This window comes from Protopterus annectens, chromosome 15.part0 (assembly GCF_019279795.1).
Source record: "Protopterus annectens isolate FY-2018-M chromosome 15.part0, PAN1.0, whole genome shotgun sequence".
NCBI classification, from domain to species: domain Eukaryota; kingdom Metazoa; phylum Chordata; order Ceratodontiformes; family Protopteridae; genus Protopterus; species Protopterus annectens.
The window spans coordinates 64,253,266-64,270,071 of NC_056749.1; the positions used below are offsets into that span (position 1 = coordinate 64,253,266).

Consider the following 16,806-nt stretch of genomic DNA (forward strand, 5'->3'; position numbering starts at 1 on the left):
TTAGGGGGGCACCTGACATCTGGGGCAAGAAAAACTGATGTAATGGTGTCAGTTGCATGCTTTATACCCCTGACTACCTGACTTCATGGAAGATGAGACAGCAACAGACGCAGGACCCAAGACTTTGATAATCAGGCCGACTGAGGGCTACTGCAAGCAGATAACCCAAATGTGATGACTGCAACAGAGAATACACATGAACATCTACATTTATGGTAAGTGTACACAACTGTACTTTCTTGCTATCACCTCTTGAATTTGCTTGAAAATGGTTGTGGATTGAAGTGAAAAGAAGCTGTTGAAGTGGATGGAATTGTTAAACAGTCCACTTCCAGATCTTTAGTTGAAGCATCCAAGGTCTTTAGCATCATCTTGGGCTGTAGCAAATTGTTTGCATTCAACTGCGACATATTAGTAATCAGTACCTCCAGAGTATTTTTAAGTAGATTATATTGTTGGCAGATCGTGGCTATTCACTGAGTAAGGTCTCCCTGTGCCATTGAGTCTTTTTCTGCAGTTCTCATGGAGAATAAGTTTGTAAATGGGTTGGATAATCCTTTGGTGTTGAATCCTGGGGTGGAACTGCCATGTTCTGAAATGCACAACTTATATATAAAGAAGAATGTGTGTCTGTGCAGCTTGGAAGACAACCAGTAAACAAAAAAAGAGCTCACGCAGTGTACCAACCAAAGATGATACAACAAACAACCACTGTAGAGAAAAATAACATTTCAAATTCTGTTAGTTTTAGAATTATACAATAAAATATAGTGTTGAATAATATTGAATACAAATGTAAAATATATCAAAATATGTGTGAAAAAATATTATTAAACATTAATTCAGCAGAATATAACCAAGAAAAACACAGTGATCATCTTGTGTGTATAAGTAGTAAGTTTTATCTACAAGTCACATAACTGTAAAATATTAACATTAGAAATATCTATAATTTCCTGGATCTCAACTTTAAAAATGGGAAATTTCTTCATTTAACCGGGGGGGGGGGTTAGAAACAGCTAGTCTCAATTACTAGAGTAATTCTCTATTGTCTGTACTTAGTGACTGTACTTAAACTAAGTGTGCTGCCTCACAAGTGTCTGTAGTGAACAGTATAATGTTTGGCATACATCCATGTCAGACACAGTCTTTGTTTTCTGTTCCTGCTGTTCCATCTGGTATTTTAATGTTAAGTTATCATTTTTCGATTTCATTGAGTCTAGAAACACATGATATGGAAGAAGCTGAATATGGCCACACAGCTTCAGGGTTCTAGAGTTCCCTATTAATCTTTAACCTCTTCAGTGCCTGTGTAGAGTTTTAAATATTCTTTGTTTGGTGCAAGGGGTTTTGTCTGGGTACTCTGATTTCTACCCATTTTCTAAAACATTCTGGCTAATTGGCTCCTCTAAACTGACCATATATGTATTGTATTTGGCCTTGCCACCAGTGCTTGGGTCATGTCTGAAAAGGGTTTGAGAAATCCAGTTAATTTACTCAGTTAGCAAATAAATAAATAAATTAGACTTTAATCCTCAACAGAGGAAATTGCCACAGGAAAAGCACTCAGGTACACTAAGTCTGATAAATGGGTGTCTGTTTTAAGTCTAAAAACTTGAACTACAATCCCTGTAAGAGCAGAAATATTTGCAGATGAAGAGTACAGACTGAATTTAAAGTTGCAGTATGTGAGAGTATTTACCATCACCCTGCACTCATGTGCATAGACACACTCACCCTGCTGTATAGCAGTGTTAGAGTTAATAAATGTAAAGCAGAACGGGTGTAGAATCACAGCAACCTCATCAGGGGTGCAGAGCCATCCCTTGAAAAAATACTTGACAGTTAACACAGTTCCACAGTTCACTCTTTCTGTATTTTAATCACATTTTAACTGTTGCGCTGTCAGGGGGTCACACACTCTGGTCTCTCAGTTGTGATTGGGTGCCTCATGTATTACATGTTTACTATGGTGAGAAAATTGTTTTATGTTGCACAACTGGTTAGTAATGACATCTTGGATCAGGGTGGTCATTGTTCCACCGCACCAGGCTGTCATCATACAACACACACCCTTGGCATGCACTGCACCAGGCTGTCATCATACCAGTCTTCAAATACAACACACACCCTTGGCATGCACTGCACCAGGCTGTCATCATACAACACACACCCTTGGCATGCACTGTACCAGGCTGTCATCATACAACACATACCCTTGGCATGCACCGTACCAGGCTGTCATCATACAACACATACCCTCAGCATGCACTGCACCAGGCTGTCATCATACCAGTCTTCAAATACAACACACACCCTCAGCATGCACTGCACCAGGCTGTCATCATACCAGTCTTCAAATACAACACACACCCTTGGCATGGACCTGTCCAGGCATTTGGAAAAACTTGACAGCCCACAGAGGTTACTCACAAAAAGAATGCAAGGAGTTAACAATAAGTCCTGGGCGGTCTGTTTGAAAGAACTTTCCCTATACTCAGTCTCCTACAGACTGCTGTGTGGTGATCTGTGACTAACCTACAAGGCATCCTCTGATTCTGCACTGATAGATTTGTTGCACATCCACAAAACAAATAACATCAGAAATACCCATTCCAAGGAACTAAAGCTTGTCTGTGACATAAACAGGACATGTTGGAGGGACAGATACATGTTTCAAAGATTATCCCTTCTCTGAAACAGGCTTCCCGTCCATATGAAACAAAGCTAATCCGTAATCCTGTCCAAATTGAAGTTGTACCCTTGGATGGGAAACTGCAAATTTACCCCTGCTTTGGCAACCATGTCCAAGGGGCAATGACAGCTTGTTAACACTTGCTATGTGTAAGTCTGTGTCGTAATCTAGTGATCACCTGCGAATGTATGATTTTGATTCATCATTTTGTGAAGCAATGATGATGTTACTAGTTTGCATTTTGAAAAGTGGTTTGTGCCGGAGTTGAGGAAGAAGTAAACCTTGCACAATCCCTAATGACATTTTTAAAACTCAAAAAGAAGATGCTATCGGCTTCATACAAATTAATTTCAGCTGTTAAATACCAATCTTCTCTTACTTATGCTCAATACTGGAGGGATAAAAATTCTAAATTAACTGACGTTCAACTCACTCTTGCTTTAAATAACACAACTTCTCCCACTTAAGAAGCTTGTATACACCCAGTTAATGATTAATAATAATGCCTATTATACTCCAGAACGACTAAACAAGTTCTTCCCAAGCAACCCCCCCCCCCCCGCCCTTTTTGTCCATTGTAACCGCCGGACCTTTTACATATTCTGTGGTACTGCAAATATGCACATAACCTATGGAACTCATTAAGGGTCAAACTTCAGAAAATGGGCTATGGGAAATCTACCCTATCTTGGGAGTTTGCTATATTGCATGTGAGTCCTATTGATATGCCCAAGTCTGACTTGAATATCCTGATTGCTCTATTTGCATTAGTCAAAGTGTACATCACCCAAAATTGGCTTGATAGGTGAAACGTAGAGTGGAAGGGCTTTGTTAATATGGCCTCTGAGTATATCATGTCTCACAAACTGTTTATAAGTAACAAGAGTAAGCACATGGAATGTCTCAGCTTCTGGAATCGTATCCTGGAACACATTCTGAAATAAGCTACAAGAACACATCTACCATCATATCTCTGTGCTGATTCTCGAAGTCTCCTCCTCATGAGATTTTAACAGATAGTAGACGCTGATGATTTTATTTTTGACTGTCATTGTAATGAAGTGATCACTTACTAACTTCCATAATTGTAGCACTGTATGTAAATAGTTGTATATAGTATGTGTAAATGAATCCTGCCATATACCACTTAACTCTAAATGTATGCCTGTATTACTCCAAACAATTTAATTGTGTAAATGAACTATTTTCTTTAGGTACTAGAATTTTGTCGTCCAAAACTAGTAGCTAAAAGGCATTATCTTGTTAAGTGATAGTTCAAGGTTAATTTGTTCATAAAGATGTTTCATGCTGTATGTTTTTGCATATTAAATGTTGAAAATACAATAAAATAAAAGTTAAAAAAAAAAGAAAAGTGGTCTGTGCTTGGGCATTCACTAAAGTGAGCTATACTTAGTGCACCAAAGGGTAATTTTGCTTAACTGTGTGGCACTAGTCTTTCATTATATGCATTTGTAATGAACTCTATGATAGATGTTTAAAGTATCTTAACTTTGAACACCTGTCACACAAGTTAAGTAGTTTGAATCACAAAGATTGGAGTAAACTCTACTCTGAACCACAAAGATGCAATTTTTTTGGAGGGGCAATCTCCCTGCAACCCTCACACCATCTAATTATATATAAGAACTCTAAGTTTACACTAGAGTTGGGTAAGGGCGGCCCCCATGGACCCCCACACCCTCTGCTAATTATATATGCTAACTCTGAGATCACCTTATATGGAGTAAGGCAAACCCCGCCTTCACCCCCACACCCCCTGCTAATTGTATATACTAAGTCTGAGATCACACTATACAGGGGTAAGGACAGCCCCCTGCACCCCCACACCCCTTGTTAATTATATATACTAACTCAGAGGTCACTCTACAGTGGGGTAAGGGCAAACCCCCCCTGCACTTCCTACACCCTGCTAATTGTATATACCAGCTCTGAGATCACTCAACAGTGCGGTAAGATCAGCACCCCTGCATCCCACACCTCCTGCTAATTATATATACTAACTCTGAGATCTCTGTATAGTGGGGTAAGGGCAGTAACCCTGCACTCCCCACACCCCTTGCTAATTATATAGCCTAACTGAGATCGCAGTACAGCAGGGTAAGAGCAGCCCCCTGCACCCCCACACCCCCTGTTAATTATATATACTAACTCAGAGGTCACTCTACAGTGGGGTAAGGGCAAACCCCCACCCTGCACTTCCTACACCATGCTAATTGTATATACTAGCTCAGAGATCACTCAACAGTGCGGTAAGATCAGCACCCCTGCATCCCACACTTCCTGCTAATTATATATACTAACTCTGAGATCTCTGTATAGTGGGGTAAGGGCAGCAACCCTGCACTCCCCACACCTCTTGCTAATTATATAGCCTAACTGAGATCGCAGTACGGCAGGGTAAGAGCAGCCCCCTGCACGCACACTCCCGGCTAATTATATATACTAACTCTGAGATCACATTACAGGGAGTAATGGCAGCCCCCCCTGCACCCACACACCCCCTCCTAATTATATATATATATATATATATATATATATATATATATATATATATATATATATATAAACTCTGAGATTACTCTGTAGTGTGGTAAGTGCAGCCCTCTGCACCCCCTGCTAATTATATATACCAGCTGAGATCACACTACAGTGGGGTAGGGGAAGCCTCCCTGCTAATTATACATACTAACTCTGATATCCCACTACAGTGGGGTAAGGGAAGCCCCCTGTACCCCCAGACCTCCTGCTAATTATATATACTAACTCTGGGATCAGACTACAGTGACATAAAGGCAGTCCTCCTTCACCCCCCCACACTCCTTGCTAATTATACATACTAACTCTGAGATCACAGTACAGTGGGATAAGAGCAGCGGCCCTGCTCCCATACACAGCCAGCAAATTATATATACTAACTCTGAGATCATACTATAGTGAGAGAAGGGCAGTCCCCTGCACCCCCACACTCCCTGCTAATTATACATGCTAACTCTGAGGTCACACTACACTGGAGTAGGGGCAGCCCCCCTGCACCCCCCATACCCCCTGCTGATTATATATACTAATTCTGAGATCACTGTACAGTAGGGGAAGGGCAAAACCCCTGCACCCCCACACCTCTACAAATTATATATACCATCTCTGAGGTCACACTACAGTGGGGTAAGGGCAGCCCTCCTGCACCCCCACACCCCCTGCTAATTGTATATACTAACTCAGAGGTCACTCTACAGCAGTGTAAGGCCAAACCCCGCTCCACTACCCGTGCCCTGCTAATTGTATATACCAATTCTGAGGTCACTCTGCAGTGGGGTAAGGGCATCCCCCTTGCATGCCTCACACCTCCTGCTAATTATATATCTTAATTCTGAGGTCACTCTACAGTGGGGTAAGGGCATCCCCTTGCACACCCCACACCCCCCTGCTAATTACATATATTAACTCTGAGCTCACTCTACACTGGGGTAAGGGCAGCCCCTCTGCACCCCCCCCACCCCCTGCTAATTATATATACTAACTTGGAGGTCATTCTACAGCGAGGTAAGGGCAAACCCTCCCTGCAGTCCTCACCCCCTGCTAATTTTATATACAAAGTCTGAGGTCATTTTATAGTGGAGTAGGGGCAGCCCCCCTTGCACCCCAACACCCCCTGCTAATTATATGTACTAACTCTAAGACCACATTACAGTGAGATAAGGGCAGTTCCCCTGCACCACCACACTGCATGCTAATTACAAATACTAACTCTCAGATCAAACTTCAGTGGGTTAAGTGCAGACCCCCCTGCTCCCTCACACATCCTGCTAATTATATTTACTTACTCTCAGATCATACTGCAGTGAGATAAGGGCAGTCCCGCTGCACCCCCACACTCCCTGCTAATTATACATACTAACTCTGAGGTCACACTACAGTGGAGTCAGGGCAGCCCCCCTGCACCCCCAGTACCCCCTCTGATAATATATACTAATTCTGAGATAACTCTAGAGTAGGGAAATGGCAAATCCCCTACACCCCCAAAACCCCTACAAAATATACATACCATCTCTGAGGTCACACTACAGTAGGCTAAGGGCAGCCCCCCACACCCCCTGCTAATTATATATACTAACTCTGAGATCACACTACACTGGGATGAGGCAGCCACCCTTCACCCCCATACCAGGTCACTGTACAGCTGGGTAAGGGAAAACCGCCCTGCACTCCCCATGCCCTGCTAATTGTATATACCAACTCTGAGGTCACACTACAGTGGGGTAAGGGCAGCCCCCCACACAACCCACACTCCTTGCTAACTATATATACTAACTCTGAGGTCATTCTATAGTGGGGTAAGCACAGCCCCTTTGCGCACCCCCTGCTTATTAAATGTACTAATTCTGAGGTCACTCTACAGTGGGGTAAGGGCAGCCTCCTTGCAACCCCCACCCCCTGCTAATTATATATACTAACTCTGAAATCACACTACAGTGGGATAAGGGCAGCCCCCCTGCCCTCCACCCCCTGCTAATTATATATACTAACTTTGAGATCACACTATAGTGGGGTAATGGCAGCCCACTTGCATACCCATACCCCCCGCTAATTATAAATACTGACTCAGAGGTCACTCTACAGCAGGATAAGGGAAAACCCCCTGCACTCCCCACCCCCTGCTAATTTTATATAACAACTCTGAGGTCATTCTGCAGTGGGGTAAGGGCAGCCCCGCCTGTACCCACACACTCCCTGCTTATTATATAGGCTAACTCTGAGATCACACTACAATGGGGATAAGAGCAGCACCCCTGCACTCACACCCCCCCCCAGGTAATTATATATACTAACCTTCGGATAACTCTACAGTGGGGTAAAGGCAGTCCCATGCACCCCCCCACCCCATGCTAATTATATATGCTAACTCTGAGATCACACTACAGTAGAGTAAGGGCACCCCACCCCCATAAAATTATATGTACTAACTGAGATCACTCTATATGGAGTAAGGCATACTCCCCTTCACCCCCCCCACACCTCCTGCTAGTTATATATACTAACTCTGAAATCACACTACACTGGGGTAAATGCAGCCCCTCAGCACCCCCACACCCCCTGGTAATTATATATACTAACTCTGAGATCGCACTACAGTGGGGTAAGGGCATCCCCCTTGCACATCCTGCTAATTATATATACTAACTCAGAGGTCACTCATTAGCAGGGTAAGGGCAAAGCCCCCTGCACTCTCCACCCATTTCCTAAATGTCCTTCAAGGATGCATCTGCAGTCCTTACAAATGGGTTGTCCTGTCGTCAGGCAGCCCTTCGGTCGGCCGGATTCCAAAGTCTGGGTCTGGCCTCGGCTGATGTCGCACTTCACACGACGTCATAGCTGCAGTTATTCGGGTATAAAGGTATCAGCCAACGCCATCTTCCTCAGTCTTTCTTGCCGCGTGGCGCCCGAAGCAGAAGCTGTTCGCAAGTGCCGGTCGGTCAGAACCAGAGATTACTACTACCGAAGACTTCAAAAAAGCTACCGGAGACTTCAAAAAAGCTAAGTACCCCGTTGGGGACTCTTTCTTGCCTCAGCCGATGTCAGAAAAAGTGAATAACTGTTTAACTTGTGGGAAACAAATACCTCATAAAGATTTCCACTCTTACTGCTTACCTTGTCTAGGCCCAGACCACGACGTAGCAGCTTGTCTAGCCTGTGCTTCTTTCAACCGGCGGACGCTTAGACGCCGGTCGGAATTTGCAGAGCAGTTTTTCGGCCCCGATTTTGCTTACATTATGCCGTCGGATACTCCGACTACGCAAATATCTAAAAAACGCAAGGAAAAGGACCAACACTCGCCGTCCGCGGTTTCGGCCGAAACCGCGGTTAAGCCAACCGCGAGTGTCTCGGTTTCGGCTGAAACCGAGTCCACGGTTCTTCCTTCGGCCGAATGCATTCCTCCTACCGAGGCCTCATCCAGCATGGTGGAATCTGCTTCTGAAATACCACCTGCTCTTGCAGGTTCACAGGATTTATTTGATACTATCCCTTTGGATATTTCTACTCCTGCACATGGAGCTGTTAGGCCACCTGCATCCATGTCGATTAAGGCCTTTGCCAGGGCTAAAGCAGCAAAATCTACCAAAACTGTGCCTGCTAAGCCCCCCTCCCACAGGCCTAGCTCTAGTACACGAATGCTTAGTCTTGCAGAGGATCTCATTTCTTTGATCCGGGGATCCCAACCTCACCCAGACAGGGCCTCTCACCCACCTCCAGAGAAGAGGCCTAGAGCAGAGCCCCCTGAGCCAGTTTCTACAGATGACTCCTCTGATGAATCAGATAATTCTAACCCTCCAGAGGGCCCTTTTTCTCCTTATGAGGACTCTGATGCAGAAGAGTCCATTCCTTCTGCCTCTCCGCCTGAGGAATTTTCCTTTGGGGAAACCTTGCATGCTATGAGGGAACAATTTCAATGGCAGGGCCAGGATTTTACAGACTCTAGGAAAAGGCTTAGAACCTTTCTGCATTTGCCACAGCATAGGCCTTTAGCCATTCCTCCAGTACTTACTGTGGTGGATGATGCATTTAATGATGCTTGTACTGCTCCTGATTCTCTTCCTCCGGCCCCTGCTAAGCCCGATAGGTACTACAGGGTTCTGGACACACATTATCATTTATATAAGGCTCCTCTTGCAGATCCCGAAACTATCTCCCAGGGACCCCAGGCTGTAGCAGCTACCTCTGCCAAAAACCCCCTCCCCTCTGAAAAGGAATCTAGGGCCTTAGAGAGATGGGGTAAAAAAGTTTACACTTCTGCTACTCTTTCAGCTAGAGCCTTGAACTGTCAATTCCACATGATTCAGTATCAGGAATTTATGTTAGACCAGTTAACTAAAAATCTGTCCTCGGATGAACCATTAGACAAAAAATCTGTTCAGGAAATGGTACATAACATTCAGCAGGTCAGTAATCATTCTTTAAAATGCGGCTATGATGCACTGGAGGCTTCCTTTAGATCAGCCATGACTGGTACAGTGATCAGAAGACATGCATGGTTAAAAGAGCAGTCCTTACCAGACCATGTCAAATCAAAGCTCCTAGATGCTCCGATGGATAAGCTCAATTTGTTTGGCTCCCCTGCACAACAGGTGCTCAAGAAGGTGGAAGAGAAGGCGAAATCTGTCCAGACAGTCAAGGATTTCTTGTAGGTCCAGCCTCCAAGGTTTAGCAGGAACTGGCCTTCCAAGAATTGGTCCTTTCCAGACACCCCCAGAGCTCAGAGAGACAGGAATAGGCGCTCAAGAGGCAGGGGTCAATCCATAGGTGCCTACAGGGGACGTCTGTGGCAGGCTAACAACCAGCGAGGTACAGCCACAGATCCAGCCACCACCACAGGACAATCACAGTGACTTGGCTCTGGCACCGCCTACCAGGGAACAACTAGAAGCACCCTTAGGCGGGAAGCTAGCCTTATTTTCAGTAAACTGGCATTACATCACAGGAGACAAATGGATTTTACATACAATAGACCAAGGTTACAGGTTTCACTTCCATACTCTACCAAGGAAGAGAGGAATGCCAAACCTACCTCCAAATCAGAAAACAGAAGCTCTAAAACAAATAACTCACTTACTAAGGATGAGAGCTGTAGAAAGGGTACCATCTATGGAACAAGGACAAGGATTTTACTCCAGACTCTTCCTGGTACCAAGAAAAGAAACCAATGGAGACCTATTCTCGACCTGTCCGCTTTAAACACATACCTCATTGTACCAAAATTCAAAATGCTGACCTTACAGCAACTTCTTCCCATGCTGGGCAAGGAGTCTTGGCTGGTAACTCTAGATCTCAAGGAGGCATACCTGCACATCCCCATACGACCAAATTGCAGAAGATACCTCAGATTTCTTGCAGGATCAGAGCATTATCAATTCTCAGCATTGCCCTTTGGCTTATCTACTGCGCCCAGAGTATTCACGAAATGCCTGGCATCAGTAATTGCTCATTGCAGGCTTCAGGGAATTCAAATTTACCCTTACCTGGACGACTGCCTGTTACAAGCGGACAACAAAAACAAAATAACAAAGGACTTGGAAAGGGTCATTCATCTTCTGCAAGCCCTGGGATACACAGTCAATATAAAAAAGTCAAGGCTGATACCATCCCAAAGGATAACCTTTTTGGGTGCAGAGCTGGACACATCAAAGCAGATGGCATTCCTAACAGTAGAAAAACAGGAGCAACTCCCTCTCTACTTCATGGCATTAACAAAGCAGAACCAGCTAACAGCAAGAAAAGTCCTGCAAGCCCTGGGTTACATGGCATCCTGCATAATATTGATTCCACATGCCAGACTGCATATGAGAAAGTTACAGTGGTACCTAAGGAATTTATGGTCTCAGCACAAGCACAGCCTAGAAACCCAAATTCCAATAATTCCATGCCTGAAGCAAGAATTCCACTGGTGGGCTCAGGCCTGTCAATCAAACAAAGGGCTGCCCTTCCACAACACTCAACCAAGCCAGACCATCACAACGGACGCCTCAGACCTCGGTTGGGGGGCGCACATGCTGGACAAGTGCATACAAGGCTTATGGACTCCAGACCAGCTGCGCCTACCCATAAATCAAAAAGAAATGCTGGCAGTAAAACTGGCAATCCAGAGATTCAGACCATTCCTTCAACAGGGTCAACTGTTGATAAGGACGGACAACACCACAGTTATGTGGTACATCAACAAGCAGGGAGGCAACATTCATACCCTTTATGCCGGATGGCAATGGACCTATGGAACGTGGCCCTGAGCTTCAACCTTCAGTTACAAGCAATTTTTGTGCCAGGAAAAGAAAATATTCTAGCAGACATCCTAAGCAGAACTACCACGGATGCCCATGAATGGATGCTGCATCCGGACATCTTCAAAACCATTACAGGAAAATGGGGACTACCAGAAATAGACTTATTTGCATCCCCACACAATCACCAACTAAAGAAATTTTGCACGAGGACGTACCACCCACTTGCTTGGAAGGTGGACTCCCTATCTTTCAGTTGGAAAAACCTGACAGCATATGCATTCCCACCTCTTCCTTTGATGCACAAGGTGCTACTGAAGATCAAAGAAGACCGCCCAAGGATCATTCTGATAGCTCCAGACTGTCCAAGACAACATTGGTACCCGTTACTGAGGAGTATGTCTCGGGAACAAACATGGCCTCTGCCCCTAGTTCCCTTGCTGCTAACACAGAACAACTTCAAAACCCTGCATCAAAACCTGAAAACACTGCAGCTGGCTGCCTGGAACATTGCTTAAGAACAAATAAACCAGAATTATCTCAAAGGGTTAAAGACATTATCTTGGAGGCTCGCAGACCCTCAACAAGAAAAAATTATTCAGCAAAATGGAAAAGATATCTTATTTGGAGTACTGCAAAAGGAGAAAATGTGTCACTGGTGAACATAGCTAACATCCTGGAATACTTGGCAGAGCTCTTCCACAATGGCCTGTCCTATTCTTCCATTAAGATTCATGCATCAGCAATTTCAGCAGAATACAACTTGGATCCTCCAGTCTTCTCACATCCTCTGCTCAGGCAGTTTCTGAGAGGAATTAAAATGTAAAACCACCAGGAAAGCCACCATTGCCAGCATGGGACTTGAACTTTGTGCTAGAAAAATTGACACTACCTCCTTTCGAGCCAGCAGCAACAGCAGAATTACAGTACTTATCATGGAAAACTGCTTTCCTGCTTGCAATCACTTCAGCACGAAGGGTTTCTGAACTACAGGCATTAATGGCAGTACAGCCCTTCCTGATTTTCCATCAAGATAGAGTGTCCATGAGAACTAATCCTACTTTTATGCCAAAGGTGGTCTCCAGGGTATCTTTGAACCAAGCTATCCACCTGCCTACATTCTTCCCCAACCCACAGAACAGGGGAGAAAGACTGCTGCATACCTTGGATGTACATAGACAATTACGCTACTACCTGGACAGGACCAAGAAAAATAGAAAGACTGACCAGCTGCTGGTAGCATATGCAACAGGAATGGAAGGAAAAGCAATTTTGAAACAGACAATCTCTAAGTGGATAGGAAATTGCATTAGATTTTGTTACTCTTACCATGGAAAGAAAACTCCAGAAGACATCAGACCTCACTCTACAAGGGCTACAGCCACTACCACAGCCTTTTTACGAGGAGTGGCTACCAAAGATATTTTAGAGGCTGCTACTTGGAGCTCCGTGCATACATTTTCCAAGCATTATAATTTACCCTTATACTCCAGATCCCGAGCAGGTTTTGCCACTGCTGTTTTGCAAGGGATCTTAACTACACCATAATCTAATTACTCCTCCTCCCCCAGTTTGGCTATGGTATTCTACCCATTTGTAAGGACTGCAGATGCATCCTTGAAGGACATAGTACAGTTTTGTACCTACCATAAATGTAGATGTCCGATAGGCATGCATCTGCAGTCAGGATTACCCTCCTCCTTCCCTCTGAGGTACTCCTAGGGTATTTACACCTCTTTTAGCTAGCTGGGGGAATCTATTATGGTGTATTTGTTTGTATATATGTATATACATGTTTATTTTTTATTTTGCTCTCTCTTATTTGGAAACTTTTGCAATTATCCAAATTTGCCTTCCTAGAGGGCACCTGGCATCTGGGGCAAGAAACACTGAGGAAGATGGCGTTGGCTGATACCTTTATACCCGAATAACTGCAGCTATGACGTCGGGTGAAGTGCGACATCAGCCGAGGCCAGACCCAGACTTTGGAATCCGGCCGACCGAAGGGCTGCCTGACGACAGGACAACCCATTTGTAAGGACTGCAGATGCATGCCTATCGGACATCTACATTTATGGTAGGTACAAAACTGTACTTTTTAAATGCCAGCTCTGAGGTCATTCTACAGTGGGGTAAGAGCAGCTCCCCTGCACCCACACACCCTCTGCTAAATATATATACAAACTCTGAGATCACACTACAGTGGGGTAAAGGCATCCCCCTTGCACACCCTGCTAATTATATATACTAACTCAGAGGTCACTCTTTAGCAGGGTAAGAGCAAAGCCCCCTGCACTCCCCACCCGTTTCCTAATTTTAAATGCCAGCTTTGAGGTCATTCTACAGTGGGGTAAGGGCAGCCCCCTGCACCCCCACACCTTCTGCTAATTCTAGAGACTAACTCTGAGATCACTCTACAGTGGGGTAAGGGCAGTCCCCTGCACCCCCACACCCCATTCTCATTATATATACTTACATTGAGATCACACTACAGTGGCGTAAGGGCAGCTCCCCTGCACCCCAACTTATAATTCTATATAATAACTGTGAGATTACCCTACAGTTGGGTAAGGGTAGCCCCCCTTCCACCCCCACTCATCTTGCTAATTATATATACTAAGTCAGAGGTCACCCTACAGGGGGGTAAGGGCAAACCTCCCTGCACTCCCCATGCTTTGCTAATTGTACATACCAACTCTGAGGTCACTCTACAGTGGGGTAAGGGCAGCCCCCTTGCATGCCGCACACCTCCTGCTAATTATATATATATTAATTCTGAGGTCACTCTACAGTAAGGTAAGGGCAGCCCCCCCCTGTTCCCCCCACACCCCCTGCTAATTATATATACTAACTCTGAGATCACTGTGTAGTGGGGTAAGGACAGCCCCCCTGCACCCCATGCTAATTATTTATACTAACTCTGAGATCACACTATAGTGAGATAAGGGCAGTCGCCTTGCACTGCCACACTCCCTGGTAATTATACATACTAACTTTGAGATCACACTACAGTGGGGTAAGGGCAGTCCCCTGCCCACAACCCCTGCTAATTGTATATACTAACTCAGAGGTCACTCTACAGCTCGGTAAGGGCAACCACCCCCCTGCACTCCCCACCCCCTGCTAATTTTGTATACCAACTCTGAGGTCATTCTACAGTGGGGTAAGGGCAACCCCCCTGCACCCACACACCCCTGCTAATTATATACATAAACTCTCAGATCACTCTGTAGTGGGGTATGGGCAGCCCCCCTGCAACCCCACACCCCCTGCTAATTCTATAGACTAACTCTGAGATCACACTACAGTGGGGTAAGAGCAGCCTCCCTGCACCCACACGCCCAGCTAATTATATATACTAACCTTGAGATCACTCTACAATGGGGTAAGGGCAGTCCCCTGCACCCCACACCACATGCTAATTATATATACTTACTCTGAGATAACACCACAGTGGGGTAAGGGCAGCTCACCGCACCCCAACTGCTAATTATATATGATAACTCTGAGATCGCACTACAGTTGGGTAAGGGCAGCCCTCTGCACCCCCCTCACCCCCTACTAATTATGTATACTAACTCAGAGGTCACTCTACAGTGTGGTAAGAGCAACCCCCCGCACTCCCCACCCCATGCTAATTTTATATACCAACTCTGTGGCCATTCTGCAGTGGGGTAGGGGCAGCCCCCCTACACCCACCCCCCCTGCTAATTATATACACAAACTCTGAGATCACTCTATAGTGGGGTAAGGGCAGTCCCCCTGCACCCCCACACCCCATGCTAATTATTTTGCTAACTCTCAGATCACAGTACAGTGAGGTATAGGCAGCCCCCCTGTACCCCAACTGCTAATTATATATAATAACTCTGAGATCGCACTACAGTTGGGTAAGGGCAGCCCCCCCTGTACCCCCACCTCCTGATAATTATATATACTAACTGAGATCACTCTATATGGGGGTAAGGCAAACTCCTCTGCACCCCAACACCCCCTACTAATTATCTATATTAACTCTGAGATCACAGTGTAGTGGGGTAAGGGCAGCCCCCCTGCACCCCCACACCTCCTGCTAATTATATATGTTAGTTCTGAGATCACTCTACAGTGGGGTAAGGGCAGACCCCTGTACCTACAACCCCCTGCTAATTATATATATTAACTCTGAAATCGCACTACAGTGGGGTAAAGGCAACCCCCCCTGCAGCCCCACACCCCCTGCTAATTATATAGACTAACTCTGAGATCACACTACAGTGAGTAATGGCAGCCCCCCTTGCATCAACACACCCCCTGCTTATATGTACTAACTCTGAGATCACACTACAGTGGGGTAAAGACAGCACCCCTGCACCCACACACACCCTGCTAATTATATATACTAATCTTGAGATCACTCTACAGTGGGGTAAGGTAGCCCCTGGTACCCTCACACCATCTGCTAATTATGTATACTAACTGTGAGATCACTCTACCATGGGGTAAGGGCAGCCGCCCTGCATCCCCCCACCCCTTGCGAATTATATATACTAACTGTGAGATGGCACTACAGTGGGGTAAGGGCAGTCCCCTTGCACTCACACATAGGGTAAGGTCAGCCCCCCTGCACCCCCTCAACCCCTGCTAATTTTATATATTAACTCGTATCATACTGCAGTGAGGTAAGGGGAAATCACCCTGCACCCCCACACCCCCTATTAATTATATATACTAACTCTGAGATCACTCTACAGTGGGGTAAGGACAACCCCCCTGCACCCCCACACATTCTGCTAGAGATGTATACTAACTCTGAAATCACATTAAGTGGGGTAATGCAGCCCCCCTGCACCCCCACCCCTTACTAATTGTATATACTAAATCTGAGATCACTCTACAGTGGGGTAAGGGCATGCCCCCTGCACCCCTACACCCCTGCTAATTATGTATACTCACTCTGAGATCACAGTGCAGTAGGGTAAGGAAAGCCCCCTTCACCCTCCCCACACCCCCTGCTAATTATGTATATGTGCTCCGAGAATGCACAACAGTGAGAAAAGTGCAAATTCCTAGATCCCCACTATACCATAATCTTGTACTGAAAAAAAAAATTGGTCCAGCCGATTTTCTATCAACTGTATTGACTTTTTTCCAGTTTGCAATGTTGCTATTTTGATGGTTTGCAGGGAGCCCATGTAATGCTGCAAGACCTTCAGATGTTTATAGTAAAACTTGTGTTAATGATTTTTTAAGTGAGTAAGACAGACCCTTGGATATGTTGACAAGCTGTAAGCTGTAAAGCCCATTTTTCTTCCTAAAAGCATTTTACATTCTGCATTTTGT

At 45.1% G+C, this 16,806-nt stretch overlaps 1 protein-coding gene across 2 annotated transcripts in view; it reads left to right on the top strand.

The window, feature by feature from the left end:
• The window catches only part of MPP1 (MAGUK p55 scaffold protein 1), a 920,179-nt gene that overhangs the window by 522,983 nt on the left and 380,390 nt on the right, over nt 1–16,806 (top strand). The window lies entirely within an intron of this gene.